The sequence below is a fragment of the Vulpes vulpes genome, chromosome 2, assembly GCF_048418805.1.
Source record: "Vulpes vulpes isolate BD-2025 chromosome 2, VulVul3, whole genome shotgun sequence".
In the NCBI taxonomy this organism is placed as follows: Eukaryota; Metazoa; Chordata; class Mammalia; order Carnivora; family Canidae; genus Vulpes; species Vulpes vulpes.
In genome coordinates, this window is record NC_132781.1 from 76,300,873 (window position 1) to 76,316,194 (window position 15,322).

Sequence of the window (15,322 nt, forward strand, 5' to 3'; positions counted from 1 at the left end):
GGGGTGCCTGAGTGGCTCTTTTGGCTCAGCGTCTGATTCTTGATTTCAGCTTAGGTCATGAAGTCAGGATTCTGAGATTGAGTCCCGTGTCAGCCTCCACGCTGGGTGTGGAGCCTGCTTGAGATTCTTTCTGTCCTTCTCCTTCTTCCCTTCTCTAAAAAAATGGAGAAGAGGACTTGAATGTAAGATATATTTGGATGATAAAATCACTAAGCCATGGTACCTAATTGGATATCAAAGGTGGAAGGTGGAGGTAATGACATAACTACTTTCCACTTCCATCTAGGGAATGAGATAATGGACCTACAGGGAAATTTTTAAAAGACATTATATACAGTTTATTAATTATTTCCTAGGTGTTTTAGTCCTCTATGGAGAAAAATAACAACAACAAAAAACTGGTATGACAGAACGCTTATCAACAGCATTGTCATTGAAATTTAATAAGATGCTTGTTTATGGAATTAAAAAAAAATTTTTTCTCTCCTGTTATAGTGTAAGTTTTATGAGGGCAGGAACCATGTTTCTTCTGCTTACCATACAACCAGGATATGTGATATGCAGTGTCTAGCACATTATCAACATTCTTGCATTCATTTATTCACTCAATTTATTTGTAAATATTTATGAAAAGAACAAAAAAGTGAATCAAATAGTCTTATAATAACTTTCTTTCATTTTTGCATAGCTGATTTTGCAGTTATATATCCTCATAGCTGGAGTGGACAGTTATTAGTCTTTACCAACGATGTATTCAGTATCAATATCCATTTGCTCTTATTGCCACGAATGCATGCACTTTAGCTGTGAAAGTCTCAACTGCACTTCCGCAGGAATACTACAACTTTCTCTGAAAGTTCTTAAGAGAAGAGTGGCTATGTATTCCAAGATGGCCTTAAGTAATGTTGAAATGAGATGTTCAGAAGCTGACATAGTTCCAAATTGAAATATTTGCTATCAACAAGTGTGTTCAGGAATGATTTGCCAATTGGTTAGAATATTCTTATTGTATTGATTTGTTTGACAGTCTTAAGGGAAAAGTCATATTATAGTGCTAATAAATATTTTTTTAAGGTTCTGAATCTTTCTTTAAGACCAATCTATCAAAACATTGTCTACGTTATAAAGAATCAAAGGATTCAGGCTTAAAAGAATTACAAATGGCAATTCATCAAAAATGGAAACAAGCAGAATCTCCAGAGACCCTAATTTCTTTGTCAGTTGATAGGAATATAGTACAGAACTTTTGGAAACTAACATCAACAGAAGAGGTGATGGAAAAATAACAAAATAGACCCCCATAGTGTTCACTAAGATATTTAAGAGAATTATAATGGGTGTCTGGCTGGCTCAGTTGGTAGAGCATGTGACTCGAACTCAAGGTCATGAATTCAAGCCCCATGTTGGGCATAGAGATTACTTAAGATTTTTTAAAAAGATATTTTATAGAGCTATAAAAACATTTTTTCCTCATGGCCAAAGATTATTCTAGTCTGTAAATTTGTTTTCTGAAATGCAATGGAATTGTCAATGGGGAATATGATAAGGAAACCATTGGGAATTAATGGCATTTTTCTGGAAACCCTTATTTTTAAAACTCCAACATCCCCTAAATGTATTTCCTATGGAGAAGGAAATTAAAAAAAAAACCATTTATTATTTATTTGGGAGAGAGAGAGAGAGAGACAGAGAGAGAGTGAGGAGGAGGGGTAGAGGGAGAGGGAGAGAATCCCAAGCAGACTCCACGTGGATCATGAAACTTGACTTTGGGCTTGATTCCATGACCCCAATATCATGACCTAATCTGAAATCAAGAGTTTGGCACTCAACCTATTGAGCCAGGTGTCCCTGGAGGAGGAAAATTTAATACCTTACTGATTCATTATGAGGTCCCGCCAGTCCACCATCCTGGGTAAAGTAATGAAACTTATGTGTGTGTAGATATAGCTTAACTGGTGTACAGGGAGGCAAATTACTCAGAAGAAAAGGCCTCCTTGGGAGTCCTATAAAACTCACAGATTAATTCACTTTTGTGTTAATTCCAGAACTGAAACCTGGATTCTACGCAACCCCCAACTGGAAGAGGTGACTATCATTTCTAAGTCTGTAAACAGTCCAGATCTTTTTTATTCTTAGAATTTTTTTTTTTTTTTTTTAGAGATCAAGGGACTACTTCTTTTTCAATTTTCAGTTTTGGAATTTTACTTTAACCATTTCCTAACCTAGTCTTTAAAAATTTTACATTTTCTTGCCACCATAGAATTACTTACTTGAGTAAGGTATCTAGGAGTAGGTGTCCTACTTGTCCATCACTAACAGGATAATGATGTGTAGGGCAGCCCCGGTGGCTCAGCGGTTTAGCCTGGCCTTCAGCCCAGGGAGTGATCCTGGAGACTCGATCCTATCAAGTCCCATGTCAGGCTCCCTGAATGGAGCCTGCTTCTCCCTCTGCCTATGTCTCTGCCTCTCTCTATATATCTCAAATAAATAAAATATTTTGGAAAAAAAGGATAATAATGTGTACAAGAGATAATATTTTTTCCCTTTTGCACATTCATAAATTATAGGAGTGTAGGTTTGCCCTGAGCTCAGGGCTAACGTAATTGTTCCTTGAAATTACAGAGTTGGCCTACTTGGGATTTGTTGACCAAAGATCTGCTCTTCTTAAGGCTGCTGTGTAGATGCATGATGAGATAGTAGTAAACATGGTGAATACAGGTTAGACCCCCCAACTCTGTGTCTTCTTTCCAGATCCACATCCCAAAGCCCCTTTGCTGAAGCAAAAGGCTGTGGGTGTGTATGTCCTCACATCACTAAATCCTGGAATGGCCTCCAGGAGAGAGGAGAAAATACTGTTTATCAGCACTAATCAATGCCAGGCTCTGAGTGTTGGTGTTTGCAATACACATTGTTTTATTTAGTCTCCAACAAAGCTAAGGGTAGATAAATATATGATAGTTCCCATTTTTCTTATGAGGAAACAGTATTCTGTGGAAATATGGTAGCCCACCTTAATGCTTGACAAAGAGGGTAATACATCTCTGTCCCACATTTACTGCTTCCACCTTTGGAAGAATGTCTTTAGTAATAAAATGTTACTAAAACAATCTTTTTCGTTTTGAAAGTTTTGAACATGATGTCTTTTTATGTTAGTTTACACACAGATTGAAAATGGTCAGTTCTGTGTTTTATTTCTTAAACTTTTATTTGTAGGAATCAGGACAATGTTGGTATCAAAATATTTCATCTTTTTTAAACATAAAAAATTATATTTCTGTATCATATTTTACTTAATCCAAGAAATATTTGTTCTTTAATCAAAGTAGTTCTTGGTATTTCTAGTCTAGTATGTTCGTGTGTATGTGTGAGTGTGCAATGCTCTAGAATGTTATTCCTTCCCCCTAAATTCTTATGTTGAAATCCTAACTCCCAATGTGATAGGATTAGGAGGAACAGCCTTTAAGAGTTGATTAAGTCGAGGATCCCTGGGTGGCTCAGCGGTTTAGCGCCTGCCTTTGGCCCAGGGCGCAATCCTGGAGTCCCGGGATCGAGTCCCACGTCAGGCTCCCGGCATGGAGCCTGCTTCTCCCTCCTCCTGTGTCTCTGCCTCTCTCTCTCTCTGTCTATGATAAATAAATAAATACACCTTTAAAAAAAAAAAGAGTTGATTAAGTCATGAGAATGGAATCTTCATGGATGGGATTATAATAAAAGAGACCCTAGAGAACTTCCTTGTTGCTTCCATGAAGAGGACACAGGAAAAAGAAACAGGAAGCAGGCTCTCACCAGACACCACATCTGCTAGTGTCTTGGTGTTGGACTTCCCAAGCCTCCAGAAATCTGAGGAATAAATGTTTTGTGTTTGAGCCACTGAATCTATGGTATTTTGTTATAGTGGCCAAAAAGGACTAGGTCAGTGTGTATGCATGTATGTGTGTGTGTGTGTGTGCATGTATGCACACTTTGATGATCTAGGGTAAATGTATTTAGGATAGATGATTTAGTATAGATTCCAAATAGATGTACTTTTGTGTTTTCTTTTGTTTTCATTTGTTTTCTTCCAGTTATGGGTACTCCACGTAGTCCCATAGCTCTGTTACAAGAGTTATTAGAGAATACAGCCCTATCCCTGAGAGGAAAAGAATGCAATGTCTTCTTTTGTGCCTGCCCTTCCCCGACATTCTAACATTCACTGATGAGGACTTGCTGAGATACTTGATATCTCGGACTTCAGTTTATCACTAATATTGCAGAATATGTCACAATAGGAAGGCTTCAGTGGTTCACAGTCAGTGCCAGAGTCCTCATTAAGAAAAGGTTTCTCTGACTCAGCCAGAGATGCAGTACATTTCTTGCTCAGAATGTTCTAGTGTCATTTTTAAAACATTGGACTTATAGAAGCAGTTTCCTTTTAAAAGTGAAAAAGAAAAAAAAAGAAACTCTAAAAGCACTCTTATAAAAAATATTCTTTTGACAAGATATATACACAAATTTAATTTCATGGAAGATTTCACCTTTGCACACAATTTTACAAACCTTTAAAGAAAAGGTATAAGGAAAAGTTTTCTATTTTCTTCTGTATGGTGCAGAATAACATCAAGAACAAGTTTTTATTTGGCTTTATTTGATTCCATGGAATATATGATTTATATTCATAAAGAGGATATCTCAATGTCATAAGGTATTGAAAATAATAAGATTATTTCTATAGAATGGGTGCTAATATATATATGTATATATGTAGCAGTTAGATGCTTTCAATCAAGTTTTTTTGTATTTTGGAGAGAATGGGTTTTCAAATTAGTTAATAGAGAGAAACTCACATTACTTGATGTCCAACTATGTGCCTACTATGTGCCAGGTTCTAAGACCTTTATAGATGTTAGCTTATTTTAAGCTTTCCAATAGTCCTATGAGGTGGTTATTATTGTTATTCCAGTTTTACATATGAGAAAACTTTCACACAAGTTACCAGTTACTTGCCCAATCTTACTTTGTAATGGAGCTGGATTTGAATGCAGGCAGTCTTACTCTATAATTTGTGTTCTGAACCACTTGGCCATACTGCCTTGTTGCAACTTGACCATGAGTAGATTTAAAAACTTTGCTTGTTGTAGATATATTTCTTAGGACATATTAATCTGTAAATAAAGTTACTCTTTTCTTGTTTCAATTTGTTTTTCAACTGCTTTTACATTTTTAGACTTTTCAATTCAACCTGTGTCCACAAAGATACCAGTACTTCAGGACTAGTAAGGATGAGCTCCTCTCACAGCAGATGCATAATAAATATGTCTTAAATGAATTAAAATGCAGTTGTCAGTCCTAGGGAAAAGTCATGGTTTTCCTTTTCCTCTAAAAATGGAACTGGACCTACACAGGTCAACATAAAACATACAAAGGATATCTACTTTTTCTTTTTTTTTTAAAGATTTTTTTTTTGTTTGTTTATTCATGAGAGACACAGAAAGAGAGAGAGGCAGAGACACAGGCAGAGGGAGAAGCAGGCTCCATGCAGGGAACCCCATGTGGGACTTGATCCTGGGACTCTGGGATCACGCCCTGGGCTGAAGGCAGGTGCTCAACCGCTGGGCCACCCAGGCGTCCCTCTACTTTTCCTCTTTGCCTAGCACTCTCCTTTCTTCTGGTAGAAGAATCCATCTTTTCCATGGAGAAGCCATCCCATGTGTGGCAGTGGGGCTGTTCCCCCTGCCACGTGCTTGACCATTGCAGAGGCGTGAGCACGAGTCTGGCCTAGTCTTAGCTAATGAGAATACTCCTTCCCCTGGTCACAGTGAGTGGCTGTGCATATGATCCAAGCAGAATAGTGCCTAACTAATTGTCTCTCAGCATCAAATCCACACCTTGCTCTGTAATCTTGAAGCTGGGCCCTGTGAACATCTCTTTCACCTAGTAGAATGTTAAACTTTGTCAGTAGAGGGCAATGAAGTGACCCTGTAAAGCAACAGCAGCAGAAAGATCAGTCCCTTCCAGGTTCTGGTGATCCATTATTACTGTTATTTAGGGTGGAAGCCTAGTGGTTACACAGGGGAATTCTAGCTATACCCTGGGCCCATACTCTCTGGCAACAATAGATTTCTTCCAGAGACCAGTTGGAGCCTGTCCACACCCTCCCATGATGGCAAGCTGCTTCTGTAGACTGGCCCTGGCTAGGCTGGCCCTGGCCGGGACCCTGTGGAAAGTTTCTTTTACTACCAGTAAGCTTCTGGTTCCTGTATTAGCTACGCCTTTTTCAAAAGCCTGAATCTCATTCTTGCCAAGGAGGGGACTCCTTTAGTCCTTAGTTATTTATTGTTCACCTGTCCTCAGTCTAAAGTTAGTAACTGCTGTTTTGTACCTATCCCGTGTTCAAGGAACCAGTGTAGTTTCTGTCTCCAGACTGGATTCAATAGTTTCCTCTGAAATTTATGTAGAGTTTCTAGAAAGAAAAAAAAAAAAAAAAGAGATGTTCCCCCCTCCCCCCACTGGATCAAGAGCTATAAGTATAAGGTAAGCTGGAGCTGTTTGAGGCCATTGTCCCCAGGCGCAGAAAGGCTATTTTCAGTTAAAAAAAAAAAAAAAGATGAGGTCATACATAGAGATAAATAGATATGAGAGACAAATGAACATGGAAAGCAGCCATGACTGAAGAGTGTTTTTCAGTTATATTACCAATAAATTCTCTTTTTCTTTCTTTAAGCAAATTCAAGTTGGGTTTCTATCTCTTGAAATTGAAAGAATACTAACCAGAATACAAAGTAGCTTTGCCATTAAAGAAATATTATTCACTTTTCATTTTTGGTTTGAATAGTATCTTTAATTTTTAAAAGGATCATTTATTTATTTAACTTTGATTCACAGTCTCCTGAGGGCAATCTCTGAAGGCTGTCTGCTATCAGCCCTCCTTTGCTGGAAGGGCATTGGGGCTAGTCATTGCAGTATCCATTACAGGGGTGCCCAGCTTAGTCCGAAGAATCTAAAGAGGACCTCCAGAACAAGGTGACCACTGAGTTGATGCTCAATGAAGTGTTACAGTTTTCCAACTTCAATAAAGTTCAAGAGTCAAAGAAGGGAAATACATATATTTTTTAAGATTTTATTATTCATTTATTCATGAAAGACACACAGAGAGAGGCAGAGATATAGGCAGAGTGAGAAGCACTCCCTGTGGGGAGCCTGATGCGGGACTCAATCTTAGGACCCTGGATCACGACATAAGCCAAAGGTAGATGCTCAACCACTGAGCCCCCCAAGGGCCTCAAAGAAGGGATATCTTAACCTGATTGTTCAACAAACATTTATGGAGTCTTTCTGTATCATATAGAAAGTATTGTGGTGGATGCCAGGGATAAAAAAAAAAACCTAAATAAACTCCCCTACTTTTTAGGAAATTGTATGACCCATGAGTTTTACTTCTCTGTATTCTGATGCTTTGATATCTGGAGGCTTGTTTTTTTTGGGGGGGGAGGGGCTTGTTGACCCTGGAGGGGTCATAGCCCCATCACTTTCCTTATCAGGCTCTCTTACACAGGGCTGCCTGCCATAATCAACCCAGGGCCAAGTACCAGGCATCTGGGAACAGCTCCTAAAGTCCCAGAGCCCACTGAAATTAATCAAACTAGATAAGCCCAAATCTGCTTACCCTGCCTCACCCATTTCTTCCTGTGAAAACCACAATATAGACTCTTGTCCATGCTTTCCCCCCTTCCTCTGCCTCGTGACAGACCCTGGGGCTTCCCTGTGTGTCCCCCCTATGGTGTGGCATGGGTGTCCCCTCCTCTTGGGATCTGTGAATATAACAAACAATGTTTTCAATGGCAATTATTTCCTGATCTGTCAGCCTCACTGAGCTTCCAATGTTGTATTTCTAAACTATATTTTCAAACAGAGACCGTTATCAAGGAACTTTTAAAATTATTTATATTCCCAGCCAAACCTAAAGTACCTTGAAAACAAAGGCCACACCCACCTTATTCACTGTTGTATCCTCAGCCATAAATCTCAGTTACTCTTATAATTGTCCTATGTGGATTTCCAAGCATGGTTCATCTAATATCACTTATATTCATTCCTTCTCTCTGATTTCCACCAACTCCACTCCACTTCAGGCTTTAATGACAGCTAACTGGGCTCACTCTTTTAGTCATTCCCTTCATTTTTCTTCTTTCAGGTTTTTGTTCATGGTCGGTTCAAATGGCACCAGATCCACCAAGCCCCTCCTGATTTGTTTCAACTTTTCATTGCCTGCTCTACCTCTTGTTCTAGTTATCTGTGCCTTTGTTTTTATCTCTCTATCATATTATAAGCCCTGTGAAAGAAAGAACTGTATTTTAGACATCTTTATATTCTTAGTTTCCAGTACAGTGCTAGATAGGAGGGATTTCACAACTGTTTTTTAAATGATAGAAAAATACTGGTTTATCAGCTTCTTGAGGGCAGGGAACATGTTTCACTTCTCTTCATATATCATGGAATGTCTAGCATAAGACCTTGCTGATAGATGATCCATAAATATTTAGTGAATTGAGTACGTTTATAAAGTAGGTGGAATAATTAGTGTTAATAATCCCATTTGACAGTATTTGTGGGCAAATCAAACTTCAATAAAAATTTTTTTAAAAATAATGCCATTTGACAGATAAAGAAACCAAGACTTAGAGCAGTTCGTGCTTTTCCCAAGGTTATTGAGTCAGTATGCAGTATGCAGTAGTATACCTGGATTAGAACCCAGGTACTTGGCCACCTGCTCCAGAGTGCATCTTTCCCCTATCTGAAAGTAGAAATTCCTATACAAACTTTTATAAGCCTAAATGGCGAAGAGCAATGAGGCAATTTTTAATTTATAGGGAAAATTTTTTGAGCATTCTCAGATCCCAAAAATAACCTCTCTTAGGCATTCTTATACTTTAGGACACATCTTGCTGATAGATACACAAAATAAATAATGATAAAGTACAGATGTCACAGGCACAGTTCAAAATCATGGCAGCTTGAAACTGAGATGCTGAATGTAGTTCCTGGGGAGGGGCTTGGTTGTTCCACTTTTGCTTCTTGGGGTGTACTGAGCCTCTGTAATGGCTCAGTGCAGAAAGCTATTTCTGTTTTTCACTCCCTCTTCATAACAGTGAAAATATTCTTTGGATTTCTTTCAGTTAGGAAAAACAGGTAATAATGTAGTTCTCTCATAGAAAGCAAAGTGGTTTAGTGCAAACTTTTGATAAGCAAGGAACTCGTGTATTTCCCATTACCCATCATTACAATAATACGCGGCATAACTGAGCAATTATCATGTGCTAGGAACATGAGGATATAATTGAGAAGTTTGTCATCTTCCAAAAGATCTTGTTCTCTATTATATATGTTGCTGTGGATTGAATGTTTATGTCCCAAATTCAGATGTTAAATCCTCACTCCCAATATGATGGTATTTGGAGGTGGGGTCTTTGGGAGGGTATTTTGGTCATGAGAGTAGAGCCCTCATGATGGGAATAATGCCCTTATAAAAGGAGGCTAGAGAGATAGTTCACTCTCTCCTCCATGTGAGGATGCAAAGAGATGTTTGTAGTCTGCAACCAAGGGCTCTCACCAGAACCAGACCATATTGGCTCTCTGATCTCACATTTCCAGCCTCCAGAACTGTGCAAAATAAGTGTTTATTGATAATCCACCCAGTTTATATTATTTTGTTACAGCAGCCCAATCACAAAGTCATATGTTTTTGAAATCCTCTGTGTTTTTCATAAGATTAGAAGTGTACTATGACCTTTGTTGACAATAGAGGCTTGGATATGTCTTCTGTATTGATTTAATAAAAGGTGAAGATTTAGAATATCATCGCTACATAAGATAAGGAATTGGCAAGTATGAGGAATTTAGTATTATTTTCTTGAGAATGACACATCATAAGTTGATCTGAATCTCTTTGATTTCCCAGAATTTTTACTGGCTGGGCTTATTCCACATACACCTCCCCCCTCCCTTGGCAATATCTCATGAGCTATTGATAAATTATTAAGCTCTGATGCAAACCCAAATGCCAGAATTAACCATAAAATTTTGTATTCATCAGGGTCTAGTCAAGAGGCAGAAAACACAAAAGTTATTTTGACAGAGAAAATTTAATATGAAGAACTGTTGACTAGGTAAGAAGAATCTTTAACTGAAAGGCTAAAAGAAGCCCGGCGTCCTGGATGAAGCAGCTGCAGAAAGCAACAACCCCACCCTCTAGGACCGGGGAAGCAAAGGAAAGAGGTTGAAATTGTTAAGACTTAGAAACTTATAGAAGAGACCCATGCTACTGAAAGACTGAAAGTCAGGTCTCTGAGATGGAGTGCTATTTAGCCTGTGTCTTGAGAATGTAGTTGGGATTGTTTTTAATCAGGCATGGTAAATCACACAGACACAGACATAGCTTTCATGAAGGAAGATGTTCACATTCACAGACCTCTGGAATAAGGAGACATAGATCCCATGTGGGACAACATGAGGCATCAGCGTGGGTCAGGAAGCAGAAGAGGAGAAAGCGTGGGTGCAAGCCTCTGCCGTGGTGTCTTCAGGAAAGGCAAGGGAGGGCATGTTATTAGGATCAGATGGTTTTGAATAGTTTCTATAGGCTCTGGGCTATGGAAGTGGTCTCTAACTATCAAGTACCGGATTTAGGATAGGGGGAATACTGACTTGGTGAGAGTTTTTTTTTTTTTTTTAATTTTTTTATTTATTTATGATAGTCACAGAGAGAGAGGGATAGAGACAGAGGCAGAGTCACAGGCAGAGGGAGAAGCAGGCCCCATGCACCGGGAGCCCGACGTGGGACTCGATCCTGGGTCTCCAGGATCGCGCCCTGGGCCAAAGGCAGGCGCCAAACCGCTGCGCCACCCAGGGATCCCTTGGTGAGAGTTTGATAAAGAATGTGATTGGGGGCAGCCTGAGTGGCTCAGCAGTTTAGCAGTCTTCAGCCCAGGGCTTGATCTTGGAGTCCCCAGATCTGGAGTCCCATGTCGGGCTCCCTGCAGGGAGCCTGCTTCTCCCTCTGCCTGTGTCTCTGACTCTCTTTCTCTCTCTGTGTGTCTCATGAGTAAATAAACAAAATCTTTTTTAAAAAAAGAAAGTGGGGTGTGAGCTTTGAGTTGATTGGTTTGCATATAAGGGCATGCTCCTGGGTGAGTTGTTTGCTATCTTTAGAAATTAATTAATCTGGGGGATCCCTGGGTGGCTCAGTGGTTTGGCGCCTGCCTTTGGCCCAGGACGCGATCCTGGAGTCCTAGGATCGAGTCCCACGTCAGGCTCCTGGCATGGAGCCTGCTTCTCCCTCCTCCTGTGTCTCTGCCTCTCTCTCTCTCTCTCTATGTCTATCATAAATAAATAAATAAATAAATAAATCTTTAAAAAATTTTTAAAAAAGAAATTAACTAATCTGAGAATGGCTCAGTTGGTGGAGCATGCGACTCTTGATCTCAGGGTTGTATGTTTGAGCCTCATATTGAGTGTAGGGATTACTTAAAAATAAAATCTAAAAAAGGAAAAAAAAGAAGAAGAAGAAGAAGAATCCTTAGAAATCAGCTAACTCCAGAAGGGAAGTCTGTAAGGTCCACACAATGTCAAAACATTATAAAATATAGAAAATAAAAACCATGATTAATACAACGAGGCTGGCATTTTTGAGTTCTGAGGGTTTCCAGCTGCTTCCCTGGGCCTTTCTTCCCATAAATTAAACTTCTTTCCTCCTCCAAGATTAGAGGGGCTGGCTAATATCTAGCTTTCAAAGGGAAAGGAGTTTCTGGCCCTTGTCATTGAATTTAACAGCAATCCAAAGAGTTCACAATAGCCTAGATATTCTAGATATTTTAGAGGAATGTACACATCCATTTTCTCACCTCACCTGAAGATCTTCAAGGTTCTAAGTTCATTAATAAATATCAAATATTTGCCAATAGCAAAAATATTTAACTGCTTTTAAAGTGGAGATAAAAGTGAGGCCTGAGATGAGCATTTCCATCACCTTCTACCTCTACTGCTTCCTTCTGTATATCTCCTCTCCCCATTGCCAGGACTCAGGACATCTCAGAAAAAAGTGTTCATCTAAATAATTGCCAGCTGAATTTGTGAAGGGATATTTTTAGTTTGTGAGAGTTTTGTTCCTCCAAAAAGTAAGCTTTTATAATATGAATTGGATAGAAAACAGAACCTGAGACAAAGTGTTCATGAGAATGTTTTATTGGGGAATGAATGCAACCCCAGGGCAGCGAGAGTGAGGGAGAAAGGAGTGTGAGGGCAGAGAGGGAGGGTGGAACATTACGCACTGGACAAAGCTTCAAAAGAAAACACAGCTTGTACTTGGTCAAATAGTATGTCTTCAGATAGGCCTTATGGAACCACTGTATACGGAGGCAATTCATTGTAGGAAAGAAAGAAAATAAATTTATCTCTTGGTTCCTTCCTAACTTCTGACTCTCATTGGTAAAATGTTTACCCCATTTTTAAAAAAAGATTTTATTTATTTATTCATGAGAGACACACAGAGGCAGAGACATAGGCAGAGGGAGAAGCGGGCTCTCTGTGGAGACCCGATGTGGGACTCGATTCTGGGACTTGATCCCGGGACTCCAGGATCACATCTTGGGCCGAAGGAAGGCGCTCAACTGCTGAGCCACCCAGGCATCCCTGTTTGCTCCATTTTTGTTATGTTAATTGGCCATTTTGGACAGCTAATGGGAAATCCATATTCCATGCTTTGCAGCACAGAGTTTCTCTTTGGATCTACTAAGATTGGAGTTGGTATTGAAGCTGTCATGGCTGCTGCCATTCTGAGCATAATGAAAGCCATGCCAGATCCAGTCTTTCCCCTTGGAAGAAGGAGAACTTCTTCAGCAGTGTTAGGAGGAGAGGCAGTGGTGGAGGTAGCCAGAATTTTCCACTGAGCAAGTGGCAAGTGGCAAGTGGCAAAGAGCTAATGTGAGGATGAGCATAAATTAGATCTGATACAGAGAGTATTAGGTAAGGAGTAAATCAGAGATCAGAAATATTTGTAAATAGAAATGAACATCATTGAGAAGTGGAAAGTTCCAGAAGGATATGTATAGAATATGGATTCATTGATCATGGGCCTCAGAGATCTCTGCCAACACATGGAACCAGAATGTGTTTGAGGTGCAGCCCTGTGTTAGGAGGCAGGAAACCTGATCTTTCCTTAGCTTCCTTGTCTTTCCTTAGCTGTGGCATTTTGGCATAGTCTTAGATTACTTTCTTCATCTCTCTGAGCCTCTGTTGGTTTATTTAAGAAATGGAAGAGAATCAAAGCCGATGTTTTCCAGTCTAAGATACACATTTCAGAGAAACAATTTTGCAGGAGTAATATACACGTATAGTCTTCTCAAATTTCACTAAAGAAAAATAGGAATTATAGTCAAGAATGTCAGCAGACAGAAATTCATTTTTAACTTAGTATACCCACTAGTGGATCTGACAATGAGCTACTGTACTGGGCAATCAGCCAATCTGAAGTCTAGGCCTGTCAGCAGCCAGCCATAAGATCTCATGTAAATCAGTCAACATCTATCTCTGTGCTTCATCAAAGCAGAAACTCTGGTCTCCAGTCACCTTGGTTTGAGTCCCAGTGTTAGCACTGGCCAAATGTGTAATCCTGGTCACATTACTGGAAGTCTCTGATTCTCCCTCCTTATCTGTTTAGTGGGGCTGCTGTGAACAAATGCACATGAAATGTCTGACCTAAGCACATACTCAAATGCTCATTAGAATTTCCTTGATTATAAAAAGGAGTAGTTAGACCCAAAGATCCCTGGGACCCATTCCAGCTTCAACATTCCATGATCCCATTCTCTGATTCATTACTTAGTTATTACAATGCTTAATAAGCATTTATTATGTATGTAGTCCTATGCTACCTTGACCTCAGGAAGCACACAACCTGATTGAGATAGTCACATAGATTAGAATCCATACATAGTAATCTGCACTACTGTGATAGGGAGTGTTATCTTAAAAGCATAATAAATCTCATTTAGAGTTTTAAGATTGATGACTTGTCAAGCACATTATTCTGGGAAAAAGCACTTTGTCAGTGTTGAAGTATACACTTATGACAGGTCCTTATAGTTCTTTAAAAAATTATTTTATAAATGCCCAGTATATGTTCAACTGATAACTAATGGAGTATTATTGGAAGAAGATGTCCACATTGGGTTTTATTCTAAAGTCTGAAGCATGGTAAATTATATATCATTGCTTAGTCTAACTTCTCTTTATAGTGATATCATATTTCTAAAGGAAAAAAATAACATTAAAATTAATATTAAACTGGTGACTGGCATTGAATTGAAATGGAAATGCTTTCTGTTGCCATAAAGGTTACCATGGTAAGGCTTTTAGACGCAATACAAAATCCCGCACACAAGAAATAAAGAACAGAGTCTTCTTCATGGATAGCAAAGACTCTCCAGCTATTTACACAGCAAAAGTGTTTCACTCAAAAATTCCATTCATTTCGAATTATGAAGATAGAGAAGAAAATCAGGAAAATAAGTTACTGCAGAAGTGTGTTTAGAAAAAAGTTCATTTTTAACGAATAGTGCTAGGCAAAATGGAAAAAGCTGTAGTATTATTAGGCATTTAATAAAACATGAAGAAAAGTAATTTAAGAAGGCTTAAGGCAGGGCTCCCAGAAGTTTATTTTAGGACATTCAGGAAGATGCTATTATGGGGTGCAGTATGTTGTGGTAAGATGCTGAACTTTGATTTAGAACATGTTGGTTCGACTTCTTAATCTGCTACTTACTGTTTTAGATCATCTTGGCTAACAGCCCTACCCACTCTATGATTCAATTAGCTATAAAATTGACTTAAGTAAAATTATTTATTTATTTTTATTATTTTTTAAAGATTTTATTTACTTATTCACGAAAGACACACACACACACACACACACACACACACACACACACACAGAGAGAGAGAGAGAGAAAGACAGAGACACAGGCAGAGGGAGAAGCAAGCTCCATGCATGGAGCCCAACGTGGGACTCGATCCCTGGTCTCCAAGATCACGCCCTGGGCTGAAGGCGGCACTAAACCACTGGGCCACCCGGGATGCCCAAGTAAAATTATTTAAAATGTATTTTGATTGTAATTGGTTTATAGTGTTATCAAAATTTTACATGCACATAATTTAAAGAGATAAGTAGTTTAACAAAGCTTGTTTGAAAACCAGTGTCCCCCTTCCCCTATCATTTCCTATGATTAGAGGAAAGCATTTCCAACCCCTTCCTCTATCATTTTCCTATGATTAGAGGAAAACATTTCCAGCCCTT